Here is an 18376-nt window from a genome sequence, read left to right as displayed (position 1 = left end):
TGAAAAAGGATTTATCTAGGACGACTCGGTATGCACAAACTGACTACAATCCGGAAGTAGAAGGGAGTTACTAATAATACCGTACAAAGATCATTCTCGTTGTAACAATGTTTTACCACATTGTTGTAAGACCTGAGCTGTTAAGTCTTCGGACAGAAAACGCATCGACGTGTTTGAAATGTGGTGCCGGCATACGATACTATGTCTGTCTTCGACCACAGGAAGAACCGATGGGTCTATACTTCAGGAGCTGAAGATTTTAGAACGCCTTTCTTCTCGTATCAGTGAAAGAATACTGCAGTTCTTTGGGCACATTGCGAGACGACCTAGAGAATTTGATCATGGAAGGTTGGTTTGGGGTAGTAGACTACAGGACCGGGCGAGTTGGCCGTGCGCGTTGAGGCGCGCGGCTGTGAGCTTGCATCCGGGAGATAGTAGGTTCGAATCCCACTATCGGCAGCCCTGAAGATGGTTTTCCGTGGTTTCCCATTTTCACACCAGGCAAATGCTGGGGCTGTACCTTAATTAAGGCCACGGCCGCTTCCTTCCAACTCCTAGGCCTTACCTATCCCATCGTCGCCATAAGACCTATCTGTGTCGGTGCGACGTAAAGCCCCTAGCAAAAAAAAAAAAAACGTAGACTACAGGAAAGAACAACAATGAGATGGAGGGGACAAGTGATGACTATCAGCAATTTATCTTTCCAATGTTCCCTGAGGAAAACCGATGATCGTGGGTGATGGCGAAGCTAGAGCAGAGCCATGACAAGCAACGACGAAACCAGTGGGGTCACGATACTGAGAAATAATTGTCTGCTTGTTATTTGAAGGGACCCTATCTCATCGGTCACTCAGAAATGAGCAAATCGATTAGTGATGATAAAGGACTAGTGTACGAGACTCCTATATCACCAAAGGAGGATCTTATCCGCAAGAATCCACGTGATGACTGAAATACTGAGCATATAATCATACGTCTTTGACCACGTTCACTGGAAAAAATCCAAAGAAAAGCAGCTCGATTTGTTCTGGGTGATTTCCGACAAAAGAGGAGCGTTACAAAAATGTTACAAAGTTTGTGCTGGGAAGACTTGGGAGGAAGAAGACGAGCTGCTCGACTAAGTGGTATGTTCCAAGCTGTCAGTGGAGAGATGGCGTGGAATGACATCAGTAGACGAATAAGTTTGAGCGGTGTCTTTAAAAGTAGGTACGATCACAATATGACGGTAAAGTTGGAATTCAAGAGAACAAATTGGGGCAAATATTCGTTTATAGGAAGGGGAGTTAGGGATTGGAACAACTTACCAAGGGATGTGTTCAAAAAATTTCCAATTTCTTTGCAGTCATTTAAGAAAAGGCTAGGAAAACTACAGATAGGGAATCTTCCACCTGGGTGACTGCCCTAAATGCAGATCAGTCGTGATTGATTGATTGATTGATTGATTGATTGATTGATTGATTGATTGATTGATTGATTGATTGATTGATTGATTGATTGATTGATTGATTGATTGATTGATTGATTGATTGATTGACCAAGGGTTTACAGTGTGCTTTTCCTTCTGGTATGGCATAGTTCTTTTTATTTTCCTTGAACTCTCTCGGTCTTATCCTACGTTTTCGTTTTGACGATATGAAAGTAACTTCGAGTGTGAGTTATGCTAGTAATGCCATTACTTACGCAGCGAGTTCTTGTTATGAATGGTGAGGAAATGCCACTTATAGGATCGGTTGTTGCGTGTATTTCAGTGGGATTGGCAAACTGATATGCAATATCAACTTCTGGCTCGGTGAGGAAAGCAACTGGAAACTGCCTCATTCCTCATTTTGCTAGAATGCCTCTTCACTACCGTCTTGGCAATCTATGACAGCTGATGGTGGAAAAGTTGCGGATCAAACCAGCCTGCAAGCTGAATACCCAGCCAATGATTTATAGAAGGAGCCATCCACCGTAACACAGAATCGTACACATGTCCTGAAGTTTAATGGCATACCACAGAATTATTTATACTCTATTGTCTACCGCTGGCAACATATTGATCACTATAACCTGAGCAGGTAGCCTTCCACAGTACTTGACTAAAAGTGGGCAATTTGCGCGAATACCATGTCTTTACTAACATTCACTTTCAACTATTACTCTAATTAATGCGCTGCTCTAAATTCGAATTACCTTAATAAGTCAGCGAGGAGTTAATTACCTTAATAACTTTTACACATAAAGTGTTACCCAGATCACAAACGCGAAAATGCGTTTAATCTATCTCAGAAGGGCGTGGGTTTATTTCCCATCAGGAAGTATTTACAAGCACTGTTTTACCATATGGAAAGAGGGATATAACCCTTGCGGTTCACTCAATCATTAACCGAAATATGTTACTTGCTGGAAGATAAAAGTAACCATCATCGATCTAACTACATACTCCAGTTAGAACCAAAGTTAAGAATAGATGAAAATATTCTAGAGGACGGTGTGATCTATACTGGTGAGGAAGGCGATTTTCTCTCAAATTAATTCCAAATATTTTCAAAATGAAGTAGGTATTTTTCAATCAGTGTCAACGTTCTGTTCTTATCACTGCTTTCAAAGCGGAGATTATCAAAATAATCCCTTTGCTTTATTATAGTTCTGAATATCCTGTGTATCAAACACCCGATCAATCGATGACAATAAGTCAATGATACTGCAATGCTCCCTCGTCCTTATATAGAGTTTATTGGAGTGAAGAGGTCGATGGAATAAAATGAAGGCAGTATTCAATGAAGGCTGACTACATGACCTCAGAAAATGATTAATGCGTTTCTTCAAACATAACAAAGATGGAGAAGCGTCTATCGGCAAAACATGCTTGACAGTCTGACAACCATTGAGGGCTTCCTTTGTAATAGGCTGTAAAATGTTGTGCCCAAGCCGTGTAAGACCGTTATTGATGGTATCTATCGTATGAGTGTACATGATGTAAGAAACGTAGTGCCCTCGCTTGGAATTTTTAGTTGAATATTTGAGATCAAAAATAATAATCATCATAAATTGCGGACTACGTTATTGAAGCAATCAAGATAAGAAAAATGTAGGAGAAAAGATGTATCCTGTCCCCTGTATTTTCTAACTTACATTGTGAAGCCATTCTACGTCTCACTTTTTTTGGAAAAGTTCATGAAGTTATTCAACGGGATGGGAATAATCACTGACATCTTTACCGATGATACCGTGATACTTGGCAAAAAGGAAATCTTCAGTTTAGCTCCGGAAAAAGTATCCATTCCTCCAAAACTGTTTCATGTACGAAGTAGATATTTCATATAATGTTTGCCCATTTGTGTTTAATGTGTCATATTTTGAGAACATTCCGGCTCCTGAAGGGGTTAATGGTCTTAAGATCCGAAAACCAAAGTAATTATACATCCGACTGCTCGACGTATAATTCTCCTTCCTATAAACGAATATTTGCCAAAATATTTCCTTTTGAATGCCAACTTATTCGTCATTGGATGCTCTTTCTTTCTCTTAAAAAGCCCACGCAAGCTTATTTGTCTAATAATGTCATTCCAAGCCATCTCACCATTGACAGCTATAAACATTCCACTTAGTCAAGCAGCTCGTCTCTTTACCTCCAAGTCTTCTCAGCCCAAAGTCTGCAATATTTTGGTAACACTACTCTTTTGTTGAAAATCACCCAGAACAAATCGGGCTGCTTTCCTTTGGATCTTTTCCAATTATCGTATCAAGTAATCCTGGTGTAGTTCCCGCACACTAGAATCATACTCTCATTCAGGTCTTACCTGTGACTTATACGTCCTCTCCTTTACACCCTTACTGCAATTCCTGAATACCCTCATAATCATATCATTATTTACAATCCCGGTTATGTGATTACCCAACGAAGATCTTTCCTGATATTAACACCAAGGTACTTACAATGATCCCCATGAGTTATTGCCATTCTAACAACACAGTATTTAAAAGTGAGAGGACTTGTTCTCTTTTTGAAAATTACAACCTGACTTGTCACCCGGTTTACCATCATATCATTTCCTGTCGTCCATCTCACAACATGGTCGAGATCATTTTGCGGTCGCTCACGATCCTATAACGTACTCATTACACCATAGAGCGTAATATCGTAACTAAGGTTCGGAAGTTAAAGAAAAGTCATATGTCATTCAAAAGGGCATTTTACCAGAAACATAAAAAAAAACTGTAAATGATGGTTTCCTGACTCCGTTTAAAACAATTTTATGTTGAGTATAAATGCAGATGGTTAGGTCAGGAGAGCGTGGAGGCCATGACATGAACTGCTGATGATCAGTTCCACTACGACCGATCCATCGGTTTGGCAATCTCCTGTTTAAGAATTGGTCATGTTTTGCTGATTTTAGTGATATAAGGTCATATTTGATTATATTTTGAGCATTTTCGTTTAAATTGAGGTGTCTTTTTTAACAAGGTACGTGTTTTCTGCGACGATTGTAAAATTTAGGATTTCAGAATACTATAGTAGATGTATTTCTTTTTTCCTTTCCCGAAAGTGATAGGTAGCAGGTTTAGAATACAAACTTCTGAGAGAGAGATGCTGTGCGAACGTACGCCGACACATAGCAAAATGCATACTAATACTTCATATATATATTGATAAAAGAGCGAGAAGTGCGCCTCAGGGCTATGCTACTGAATGAAGTCTAAAGTTTTAATTTACTTACTGTTGCTCTGTCAGTTCGCATGATTAAATATGTCTGTTTCACAGGGTTATTACAAATGATTTGAGCGAATCCAAAGCTCAACAATAACTTTATTTTTGACATATTTTCACAAGACTTTGCACACACATAGAAAAATTTAAAATTTTCTTTTTGACATTTACAAATGTTCGATATATGCTCCTTTAGTGACTCTGCAGACATCAAGCCTATAATAAAGTTCGGGCCACACCTGGCGCAACATGTCCCTATTAATGGATTCGAAAGCACGTTGGTTGCGACCTCGCAGCTCTGGCAGATTTGTTGGGAGAGTAGGCGTAAACACTGAGTCCTTCACGTAAACCTACACAAAGAAATCGCATGGGGTTAGGTCAGGAGGGCGTGGAGGCCATGACATGAATTGATGATCATCAGCTCCACCACGGCACCGATTCATCGGTTTGGCAATCTCCTGTTTGAGTATGACGAACATCATCATTGAAGTGGGATGGAGCACCATACTGTTGGAAGACGAAGTCCATGCTGTCCTCCAGTTGCGGCATGAGCCAATTTTCCAGCATGCCCTGATACACGTGTCCTGTAACGGATTTTTCGCAGAAGAAAAAGGGGCCGTGCACTTTAAACTGTGAGACTGAACAAAACATATTAACGTTAGGTGAATTTCGAATGTAATGCACGATAGCGTGAGGTTTCTCTACCCCCCAGATTCCCACATTGTGTCTGTTCACTGCACCATTAACAAAATGTGTTGCTTCTCACTGAAGACAAGTTTCGTACTAAACTCATTTTCTTCCATACACTGTTGCAACCGCAACGAAAATGCAAACCGTTTGATTTTGTCATCGGGAGTCAGGGCTTGTAGCAATTGTAAGCGGTAAGGCTTCTGCTTTAGTCGTTTCCAAACGGTCGGCTGTGGTATGTTCAGCTCTCTGCTTGCTCTTTCCGTCGACTTCTGTGGGCTACGCGTGAAACTTGCTCGCGCGCGATCAACTGTTTCTTCAGTCACGTCAGGCCGACCCGTTGATTTTCCCTTACAGAGGCATCCTGAAGCTTTAAACTGCACATTCCATCGCCGAATGGAGTTAGCAGTTGGTGGATCTTTGTCGTACTTCGTCCTGAAATGTCGTTGCACTGTTATGACAGGCTGATGTGAGTGCATTTCATGCACAACAAACGCTTTCTCGGCTCCTGTCGCCATTTTGTCTCACTATGCACTGCTCACTGCTGCTGCGCTCTCGTGGCAGAAATCTGAAGTGCGACTTGAGCAGACCAAAATTTTGAGGTTTTCTGCATGACTGTCGAGTTTCCTGACCATATGTCAATTCATGCAGCTACAGTGAATTTATGAAATAGCTTCAATCATTTATAATAATCCTGTATTATCGCTTATCACTTTTTGACAAGTTTCATGTTTTACATATTTTACCATTTAGGTCACATTTGGCATATTTGCTTGGATATTTTGTAGTACCTTAAGTAATAAACTTACGAACCCTAATATAACCCTAACATATGGTTAGTCGATGTTATCACCACTCGAGTTCAATTTTTGAAAAGTGTTTGTTGAGATACAAGTGGGAACTTAAATTATGATTTAGAAGGTAATACTTCTCATCTTCCTGTGTACAAGCGCAGAAAGGTATTAATAAATAATTAAATCCTCTAAAGTACATGGAGAGCCGTATTTAGTGACCGAAACCAGGGAGGAAAAAGTGAAAAGGTCTAGTTCGAATAGGACTTTTTAGAATGCGCTTACTTTCGTAGTATTAAAAAAAGAAAGTTACGTACATGAATAACGGAATTTTCATTCGATAATAATATTAAAAATACCACCACAATGTTGAAACACAGCCCCCTCGGTTCTGGGTACAATTATCAAGATGATTTCGAGCTGCAACTTACTCAAGCGGGGGACGAATCACCGCCACCTAGAGACAGTCGCGTGGTGTTGAGTGAACCGGGAAAACCGCTAATTTCCCATGACACCAAGAGTTACGGAGAAGTCCATGAAAGTGAAGATAATTTTTATTCATTTTGCGGGAGAGTGATTAAGTGTATTTCATGTTGTGTACACAATATGGATGGTCGAAAACGATTATCTTTAAGTGGCGCAAATTACCACAGATTAGCAGAAGGGAAGATCAAGAGGGAAAGTGAATTGTTCTCCCACAAACCAAAATTAGAATTTTTCCCACAGGATCCAAACTATAACTCAAACAGCCTCCTCTCATGCAGTGTCGAAAAAGAAATGATGGTACCGGTACAGAAATCTCTGATGAATGTACGCCTAATTTTAGTTGCATTTCCATAGGTCTGCTGTTGGAACTGTAAGTGAAAATCGTGAATACGATCTAGTTCCCAGAGAAGGTATTCTGAAACCAAACGATTACCCTTATTTTTGGTTTACGAATAATGTTACTAGAGATTACTAATCTAAAGGTGGAGTGAAACAAAATGGACAATAATTTCTGACAAAAGTGCTGTTTGAAAGAAAGCTTTTAAATGGAGACATTATGGAACGTGAATATCTGGTTTATTACTGCAGCTAACGTTCTGTTTTCGTCCTCCTTGTACACCTTTTGGAGGGACATCATAATTTGCAACAACTGGCTTCAACGATTTGAGGTACAGAAATCAGTGGTTAACAAAACAAACAACAAACCCCATGGCGCAACAGACCCGAAGGGCCATAGCCTACCAAGCGACCGTTGCTCAGCCCGAAGGTCTGCAGATTATGCGGTGTCGTGTGGTCAGCACGACGAATCTTCTTGGCCGTTATTCTTGGCTTTCTAGACAGGGGCCGCCATCTCACCGACAGATGGCTCCTCAACTGTAATCACGTAGGCTGAGTTGACCTAGGTAAAAATCCCTGTCCTAGCCGGGAATCCAAGCCGGGGCCACCGGTTAAGAAGCAGGCACGCTACGCCTTCACCGCCGGGCCGGATTCACTGGTTAACGGAACATAAGTATTTCTACTTTCATCGTGATTACGTGTTACTGTTTAAAAGACGGGATATCATCGTCGCCATAAGACCTATCTGTGTCGGTGCGACGTAAAGCCACAAGCAAAAAAAAAAAAAAAAAAAAAAAAAAAAAAGACGGGATAGTGTATTGGGCAGATTCGACGGCTCTCGCAGTTAGAAGATTATTATTATTATTATTTATTGATATTAACTTTTGATATTTTACCTTGGAGGCATTCAACTATACCGTATTACTTAATGCATTATTTTGTCCTATCAAGTGCAAGGAAGGGGGGGGGGGAGCGGCGCAAAATGATTTCACCGAGCCCGATAGCTGCAGTCGCTTAAGTGCGGCCAGTATCCAGTATTCGGAAGATAGTAGGTTCGAACCCCACTGTCGGCAGCCCTGAAAATGGTTTTCCGTGGTTTCCCATTTTCACACCAGGAAAATGCTGGGGCTGTACCTTAATTAAGGCCACGGCTGCTTCCTTCCGACTCCTAGCCCTTTCCTGTTCCATCGTCGCCATAAGACCTATCTGTGTCGGTGCGATGTAAAGCAAGCAGCAAAAAATATAAAAAATGATTTGGGCCCAGAAGCATTGTAGTAGTTAAACTCGGCCCTGAGTACATGGTATTCTTTCTCATATTATTTGAGAACACAGTTATGAAGTATACTCTCTAAAGAACTAACACATGGATTGTGCAGTGGCTCTAACATTCTTTTTCTTCTAAAATAACTTATCATTTCAGGTAGGGGTTAATTACTCTGTTACAAAGAATCTTCTTGCTTCTAGAATGTTGAAAATGATTTTTTGTTTAACATTTTGCATCAGCATTTTTATTATTTTAGAACAGCATTCGGAGCGTTACAGTCCAGCGAGTCTTTTCATTTTTAGTGGAACCAAGCGATGATCGTGTATTTCCTGAGCCAAATTTCTTGAGGTCAAGGCAATGTTTCAAACATGCTCCATTAATAACAAAAGAACGAGACCATTACGTTCGACTAGATAAATCACATAAGCATTTATTTGTGAACTTCAGTGTTAGCCGACACTTCACAAACTGTTTATCAACCACAAATCCTACTTCCATTTACCCAGTTTAGAACTGAGAAGTACCAACTGGAGAAGAGATTGCAGCATCCAATGCCAATTCTCCGCCTCTTGATCAATAATTGAGTAGTGTTCAGCAATTGGAGGTTCGCATACCCTATGAATTATATCTAAGAAAGTGTAACGATATTTTAATCGATAAATGTGTTTAGCAGTCACTCTGAAATTTATCGATTTTTTTACAAGTTGTTTTACGTCGCACCGACACAGACAGGTCTTATGGCGACCATGGGACAGGAAGGGGCTAGGAGTAGGAAAGAAGAGGCCGTGGCCTTAATTAAGGTAAAGCCTCAGTATTTGCCTGGTGTGAAAATGGGAAACCACGGAAAACCATCTTCAGGGCTGCCGACATTGGGGTTCGAACCCACTATCTCCCAAATACTGGACACTGGCTGCACTTAGGCGACTGCAGTTATCGAGCTCGGTATCGAACATTTCGGATATATGACGTTAGGAGGGCAATAATTCGTATTTGCAAATTTCTCCAACCTTTTGTTTCATTATCCAGTATTTCTTATGGAAGTTACAAATATTACACACCTTACAGCTCTTAGCCTTTTTCAATCGTAAAATTACCAGCGTTTCGCCCCCGTTTGGCAGTGGGCTCATCAGTTGGACTGTCACAAAGTAAAGAAAATCCACAGCCTGTTTTCCAGTCATTCGACTCGGTAAGGAATGGAATGAATGAATCTCCCATCTAGCGGCGAGGATAGGAAATGTGTCCGCATTCCTCTGGAGTTATGATTAATGACCGATAGATTAAATGAGATTATTAGGACAGTGTTGCTGGAATGAAATATAACAGGGAAGACCGGAGTAGGCTACTCGGAGAAAAACCTGTCCTGCCTCCGCCTTTTTCCAGAACCAATCTCACGTTGAGTGACCGGGATTTGAACCATGGATCTCAGTGCTGAGAGGCCGGCTCATCTGAATTGCCACACCTTATTTTTTTTACAATATTCTTAACGTCGACCGACATAGATAGGTCTTATATAGACGATGGGATAGGAAAGGGGCAGGAGTGAGAAGGAAGCAGCCGCGGCCTTAATTAAGGTACAGCCCAAGCATTTTCCTGGTGTTAACATAGGAAACCACGGAAAACCATCTTCGGAGCTGCCGACAGTGGGGTTCGAACCCCAGCTCACTGCTTCATTATGGTTTGCCATGCCTTTTAGCGTTCAATCTGTAAGAACTGTGAACTAACAATTGGCTCCACAATGCTCTATTTGCAACTTGCTCCGTGGCCTCACTTAGTTCCACACCTCTCATCATTAATTACTATCAACTAATTTTAACCATTAATACTTTGATCTCCCTGTAATTCTCACACTCTCCATGTTCGAGTTCTTCGTTATTCTCCTCCATTCGCTTCACATGACCCCATCATCGAAGTCGGTTTATACGTACAGTTTATCCCTCGAGTATATTCCTGCCTTAACCTATATCTCCTCATTCCGAGTATTCTTCCCTCACGGCTCCTATTTGTTTGTACCAGCAATCATACTTGCCACTTTCCTGTCCGTTACTTCTAACTTATGAGTGATATATCATGAGTTCACCCATATTTCACTCCTGTACATCAAAGTTGGTCTGAAAACAGGTCGATGGTAGAATGAGTTCTTAGTTTAAAGTAGTTACAAGTGTTAGAGTCACCCTTACTGTCGATCTGTGTCAATTACTGAAAGCTATCAGTTTCGTTCGATTCCTCACTACCAATTTTTTTTTTTTTTTTAACAGAACACCGTTGATCGCAACTGCATGTTCACTGAATTAACTTTGCTTCACTTTCATGTAGTTTCATTTAGTATGCGATTACCCTTTGGGAATACACATATTAAGAACTTAAATTGATCTACCTGGTGCAGTTTTGTATTTCTGAACTGATATCCAAGCCTATTAAGCTTATATTAATGTTGATGTTTATTGGGCTCGATTTTCCGTCAGAAAGTCCAAAATTTTAAGAAACTGGCTTTTCACTTCTCCGGAGGTACATGACCCTAAGGTTCACTTAGCCTACACCAAAAATGAGAACCGGGTTAATTTCTGCACACAAACGCGACCGGGCTAACCGCTCTACCTCACTTACTGCCGAGGTTACGAAAGTTGAAGCCTTTACCTTCCAATCATACAAAGGACATAATTTAATTTGTTTTTATACTTATTTGTTATCTTTATATTTTATTAATATAAATGAGTCCGCCTCTGTGGTGTAGTGGTTAGCGTGATTAGCTGCCACCCCCGGAGGCCCGGGTTCGATTCCCGGCTCTGCCACGAAATTTGAAAAGTGGTACGAGGGCTGGAACGGGGTCCACTCAGCCTCAGGAGGTCAACTGAGTAGAGGTGGGTTCGATTCCCACCTCAGCCATCCTCGAAGTGGTTTTCCGTGGTTTCCCACTTCTCCTCCAGGCGAATGCCGGGATGGTACCTAACTTAAGGCCACGGCCGCTTCCTTCCCTCTTCCTTGCCTATCCCTTCCAATCTTCCCATCCCTCCACAAGGCCCCTGTTCAGCATAGCAGGTGAGGCCGCCTGGGCGAGGTACTGGTCATACTCCCAGTTGTATCCCCGACCAAGAGTCGGAAGCTCCAGGACACTGCCCTTGAGGCGGTAGAGGTGGGATCCCCCGCTAAGTCCGAGGGAAAAACCGAACCTGGAGGGTAAACAGATGATGATGACGATATAAATGAAATGTTCCGAAGTAAACTGTTACAGATATGTTAAAAGAGCTCATGTTTCTGAACTAGGACTGTCTACATCTGTTGTGCTCTGATCTTGGGGAGGTCTGTATTAGCACAGAGATCTTATCATTGAACATTCGTGTCCTATCGAAGTCAAGGCAAAAACATTTCATACATTCGAGAATAAATCAAGAAGATTATTCATGTACTAAGGGTGTTGATCATTGTTCTGCTTAAGATATCTTCACATCCTGCCTTATAAGTCACATGGCTCCGGGGGTGGCAGCCAATCAACTAACCACTACACGACAGAGGCGGACGAAAATGAATTCTATTATTAAAATTAATAACAAGGTATTTCATTTTGTTGTAAGTAAAGGTATATTTTAATTCATTGTCAAGTTCATATAAAGTTAACAATGATATAAATTTTATCAGCGTAAGATTCTGTCATTAGACAGATGAAAATGCCTTCTCATTTCAGCCTCATACAAGGTTTCCACAGAACGAGCATATCTCTTCTTCTATTGTGTCTCTCGTGACGTTGTTTGTCTACCTTTTATAAAAGTAATACGCGAATAGGAATTTGCTACCACGTGCTTCAGAATGATATTTCTCTCTCTGCAAAGAGAAATTTGCAGATAGGAAGCCGTGCAGTTCCTTCATTGCCGGCGGGCTTGATTACATCATTTTGAAATGAGCAAATAAGAGTGCCACAAATCTTGCAGACGAAACCGTACTGGGGCAACGAAATTAACTTCGCCAGAAACATAGCCGAGCTGTTCATATTACCAACAACAATGTAGCCTTTGTAGATACAGTATCCTTACATCTCCCTCCTTTGTTTGTAATATCACATCTGCCTTTCTCGCGAGAAAAAAACATTTGTCTTTTTCATCTATCTACTAACATGTAAAAGGATTAATTACATGATTTCCAAGGTTTTATGACAATGTGCTAATATCTGTCAGCTTGAAATTTGATTTCAAATTATAATGTTGTAAAATAGTAGAAGAAAGAAGTGGAGCAAAAAAAATATTTGTAGAGTCCGAGAGAAATCAATGGAAGATTTTTGAAATAGATCAAACAGCAAGGAAACCTATCCGAATCATAATAAATTATCTTAGAAATGAACGAAATGAGAAATAAATACTGTTTTGGTAAACCAGGTGAACTCATTGTGGATATAAAGGAATCACTGAACAGATTGTCCGGTTCCATGGCTAAATGGTTAGCGTGCTGGCTTTTGCTCCGGAGGGTCCCGGGTTCGATTCCCGGCCAGGCCAGAGATTTTAACCTAAACATGGTTAATTCTCTTAATTCCTCAACATCCCTGCAACTCACACACCATACATAATACTATCCTCCACTGGAATAACACACTGATACCTACTCATGGGAGATGCCACCCACCCTCACCGGAGGGTCTGCCTTACAAGAGATGTAGAAAGTATGATACGAAAATCAGCGTTTCCAAGACTAAAGTTATATCGTTTCAAATAAACCAGAGGACTGGATGTCTAACAGTAAACAAAAGACTGAACAGATGAATCACTACAAGTACTCAGGATTCACATTTTCCCAGGATTGATTGATTCCTTGATCCTTTATTTCAGGATTTTATAGGGCTATGAAGCCTCATTTAGTGCACATAATACGCTCTCGGATGTTATCCAGCACAATACGATACAGTATTACATCATCTAAACAACAAAGACAAAGACACCTCCGTACAGGCCATGAAGGCCCTTGGAGGAGTGGAAGGTAAAGGCTTCCACCATTGTTAACCGCAGCACGTGATGGGGTAGAATGGTTAGTTCTACGCCCGGCCGCCTTTGCCCCCAGGAATTAACCTGGTACACATTTTTGGTGTAGGCTGAGTGAACCTCAGGGCTATATGCACCTCCGGAAGTGGAAATCTCGTTTCTTAAATTTTACGACTTCCTGTCGGGGATTCCACCCACGTTCTTCCGGGCGAACCGAGCACGCCTTTACCGCCTCGGCCAGGCAGCCCCTAATCTAAACAACACATTACTCTATTGCATAACCTGTTCTGGAGTAGATGAGACTGATTGTTAGAAACTATGAAAGTACGATGTTCTCGCAACGAGTTTAGCATATAATTTGTAGCCAACCATGAAAGTGAAAAGTACCATAGTAAATGATCATAAAATGAAGATAAATTTAATTCAAGAAGACTAGTTGGGGCAAATAGTCGTTTATAGGAAGAGGAATTAGGGTTTGGAATAATTCCTCACGGGAGATAATTGATAAATTTCAACTTTGAAACCATTTAAAAAGAGACTAGGCATAGAACTGACAGGCAATCTGCCACATAGGCGACAGCCCTAAATGAAGATCGATGGTGATTGATTGATTGATTGATTGATTGATTGATCGATTGATTGATTGATTGATTGATTGATTGATTGATTGATTGATTGATTGATTGATTGATTGATTGATTGATTGATTGATTGATTGATTGATTGATTGATTGATTGATTGATTGATTGATTGATTGATAGATATCGAATCAAGGCGTTGAAAAGCCAATGCTGTGAACTCGCCGTTGCAATCAACAGAATTCTATAAGATATACTTGAGTTCTAGGACCAATAATTGCTGTCACGTGTAGTCTTAATCTTATCCCTCGCAAAATGCAGGGAAGCAGCTTATTTCGGTCACATGTTGAACTTAAGAAAACCTCAGGCCTTGCTAATATACTAGGTATCTCAACTCACAAATATTGTACACAAATGACAAGATATAGTAAAAACAGCCATCTTTATTATTACAGTGTAGGTAAGGTAACAAAAACACAATACCCACAGTGCATGTTAGTGTTGGCTACTGAATGCATGATTCGAAGCAGTGTATCGATTCATTCAAATGTCCGAGTGAATCGATTCACAGGAACAGCGAGCTCACGGCACACGATTCAGCTTACTCCCAGCGAACAGTGCTGAGTGGCGCACTTACTGGACGTTGACGGGGAGCCGAGCTTCCGCTGCAGCGAGACAGTGAATCATGGCACATCGAAAGAATCGTGAACGAGCGCGGCTCAGTGAGACACAAGATACACACGGCTCCTTATCGGCTCACTGGACACGCGGAGAGCCGAGCTTCCGCTGCAGCGAGACATACAGTGAGCCATGGCACACCGAAAGAATCGTGAACGAGCACGGCTCACTGAGACACAAGATACACACGGCTCCTTATCGGCACACTGGACAGTTGGACACTGGCGGAGAGCCGAGCTTCCGCTGCAGCGAGACATACAGTGAGCCATGGTACAGTACACTGAAAGAATCGTACGCTATAATGGATTCTCGAGCTCAGCTCATTTGAAAATAATACCCATTTGCATTCACTGTCCTCTTCTTACAGGGAGGTTTAAATAATAGATGGATTTATTTGCAGTGTTAGAAAGGTAGTCAAAACATAATTCTGAAGTAGCTAGTAAGTAGGGAGGCTATTAGGTTATACTATTTATTAGTTTAATGAATCTTAGTATTATAACTTAGTTGACATTTGACAATTAAACTCGACTCTAGCCTGCCCTATGACTATGAGTCATGCTTATGACCACTCAAAAGTACCTATTTTATATTGGGAAGAACGGGTCAGTATTCTCTCAGTTCATATGTCACATCGTTGCACAAGACTTCAATCATATGTGGACATACGCAATAACAGTATGTTGAATCAGAAAACCAGCGGGCTACTGTACATCTCGGGTAGCCTATACAAAATATGACGATTTAAAAAAATCCTCAGCTGATAGAAAAATACATATTTTCATAAATGACTGAGGGAGTTGTCGTGCGGTTAATATTGCGTAGCTATGCGCTTGCATTCGGGGGATGGTGGGTTCGAATCCCACCGTCGGCAGCTGTTAAGATGGTTTTCCGTAGTTTCCCTATTTTCACACCAGGAAATGCTGGGACTGTACCTTAATTCAGGCCATGGCTGCTACCTTCCTAATCCTAACCTTTCCCACCCTGCGTCTCCGGAAACCTTCGATGTATTAGAGTGACTAGCATTTGTTTTCTAAGAAAGGAGTTTATAGTATGAAGACCAGATGGCAGCTGCGAGCACTGAATGCTGTTGCTGCTCTCTTACCAGCACATACTACACAGATGCAGTAGGAGCGGTGACTAATGTGCCGTGAATCGGATCACTGTATCGATTCAGTAACGTGAACGGAATCAAATGAATCGATTCAGTAAAATGAATCGAATGTCCCATCACTAGTAAAAGTAAAAGCAAAGTCATCTCCGTACAGGCCATGAAGGCCCTTGGAGGAGTGGAAGGTAAAGGCTTCCACCATCCGCAACCTCGGCACGTGATGGGGTAGAGTGGTTAGCTCTACGCCCGGCCGCCTTTGTCCCCAGGAATTAACCTGGTGTAGGCTGAGTGAACCTCAGGGCCATATGCACCTCCGGAAGTGGAAATCTCGTTTCTTAAATTTTACGACTTCCTGACGGGGATTCGAACCCACGTCCTCCCGGGCGAACTGAGCACGCCTTTACCGCCTCGCCCAGGCAGCCCCTCCATCACTAGTGCATGTGGCAAATACCAAAATGATCAATTACCCCGACATTCTCCCATCTTCCAATTTACATTCCTCCATAAAATTGCAAGATTTGTGTCACTCATGGCAGCGACCGTACAAGGAGTTTCACTACTTTCCCGCTCCGATGTGATCCCCCCTCTGAACCAAAGGTCAGTACGCTAACCATTTAGCCGTGGATCCGAACACCTTGCTAATGCTATCATGCAGATTCCGCATAAGCAACCGTTTCTCGAAGTACTCGTTACGAAATCTCTGACGAAGGGCATTTATTAGTTGCAACAGACCGAGCGAGTTACGGGTGCGCAGCTGTGAGCTTGCATTCGGGAAATGGTGGGTTCGAACCCCACTGTCGGCAGTCCTGAAGATGGTTTTCCGTGCTTTCCCCTGTTCACACCAGGAAAATTTTGGCGATGTACCTTAATTAAGGCCACGGCCACTTCCTTCCCACTCCTAGCCATTCCCTATCCCATCGTCGCCATAAGACTTATCTGTGTCGGTGCAACGTAAAGCCACTTGTAAAAAATAGTTGCAAATGATAGCCAGCTCTCTTCCTAAACCAATTTCCGTCAATCTAATCTAGATCTGGTACACTTATCTCATGATCCTACTGTAGGAACATCGTTGGTGTGATAGGTCTCATGTCATGAGGATTTTCCGTCTCTGCATCTAAGGGACGACTTTTGGTAATAACTTCACATTCGTACAAAAGTCATTAGTTATGAACATTAAAGGTATCTGCGAAATGTCATTGTAATATTTCCCAGATGGAAGATAATAATTGATTTTACTCAAATGAAGTGTAAAATCTGCGGTAAATTAAGGAATAGCACGAAATATTGTACTTGCAGAGAATAATATGGGTACATACTTTACTACTTTACAACTATTTTTCTGCTACGTCCGTATGTGTTTTGTTTGCCTAACACTTTCGTGTGTGATGTCTTTGCTCACTGAAGTTGTTTGAATTAATTAGGTGTCGTTTTCCTCATGTTGCTCATTCGTTTTGTGCCCTAACTCATTAATTATATAATATATTTTTCCTTTCAACAAAAAATTTATTGGTCCAGTGGTCGTGCTATTTTGCTGTTTGAACTGCCCGCGCTAGTCATATGGACAAAGGTAATGAGAATTCACAGACATAGCACTCCCATTCGTCGGTACTAGCCCTGGACCTCAAAAAAGAAACAAAAGAAGACACGAGCAGCGGAATAAAACATAAGGGAGTCCTGTCTACAGCGCGTAAGTACGTATACATATTTCTCTAGGAACGAAGGTATTTCTTAATTTACCGCAGATTTTTCGCTTTAATTGCGTCTTCTTCTTTTCCTAGCGCTTTTTCCCACACCTGTGGGGTCGCGGGTGAGAACTGCGTTGCACAAGTGGATTTGGACCTGTTTTACGGCCGGATACCCTTCCTAACGCCAACCCTATCTGGAGGGATGTAAGTACTATTGCGTGTTTCTGTGGTTGTTACTGGTGTGGTATGTTGTCTGAATATGATGAGGAGAGTGTTGGGACGGACACATACACCCAGTCCCCTAGCCAGAAGATTTAATCAGAAGCGATTAAAATCCCTGACCCGGCCGGGAATTTTTCGACATAAGAGGTAGTGCAAGTGGGCAACCATCCTTTATTACCACTAATCAGAAGGAATATAGAAGAGGTCTAACACCGTGAAGAATGAAGTCAACGGTAAGGGAAAGGAAAGTGTTACGAAGGGCTTGAAATGAAAGATTCCATAAGCATCGCAGACCTAATACCGTCGGGGTTTTAAAAGAGCAACAGTTGATGAAGGGAGGTCGGGTAGAACAGAGGAAAGCGAGGAAGCTCAGACAAATAAGTGGAAGCCATGCCAAACTCTGTCAAGGGGCCCGCGGTACCCCATCTACACTCCCGAGTTGAAGGCCCCTCGGTCCCCGTTTAGTCGCTTTTTAATATAGTCTTCTTTTACGAAATACACGGAATATGGCACCTAAAAGCACATGCCTCATTTACCTAAAAGTGCATAGAAAAATTCTCATTCGTTGTCTTCCATGCAGTAGAAGAAGGAGATAAGGATAACTGAACGAGGTGTTTTCAAATTAATACTTCCGTGTAGCCCTAATAATACAGACATTGAACATCGAGTAATAAATTCGTTTATACTCCGGTGAGAGTTTTACCAGCATTTTCAAGTATCTTTAACACTTATTGTGGCGATATTCATATGGTGTTTTTGAAAGTACCAAAGCTCTTTGGTAACACAAATTTAAAATCTAATGTACTTACATTGTACTTCCCTCATCGACGTGAAAGAAGACGTCACTCAGACGAATCTCTTCTATTACTTGGACTTTTCTTCTGCGGAA

General features: G+C 41.5%; 1 protein-coding gene across 1 annotated transcript in view; it reads right to left on the bottom strand.

Moving 5' to 3' along the window:
• The window catches only part of LOC136872272 (mite allergen Lep d 7), an 83752-nt gene extending 65376 nt beyond the window's left edge, over nucleotides 1–18376 (bottom strand). Inside the window, exon 1 of the mRNA XM_068227277.1 lies at nucleotides 18297–18376. The gene's annotated coding sequence lies outside the window, so the exon portion shown is untranslated. The remainder of the gene's footprint in view (nucleotides 1–18296) is intronic.

The sequence above is a fragment of the Anabrus simplex genome, chromosome 4 (assembly GCF_040414725.1).
Source record: "Anabrus simplex isolate iqAnaSimp1 chromosome 4, ASM4041472v1, whole genome shotgun sequence".
Classification (NCBI taxonomy): Eukaryota; Metazoa; Arthropoda; class Insecta; order Orthoptera; family Tettigoniidae; genus Anabrus; species Anabrus simplex.
Note: the sequence above shows the minus strand (reverse complement) of the source record. Positions and strands in the feature narration are given on the sequence as shown.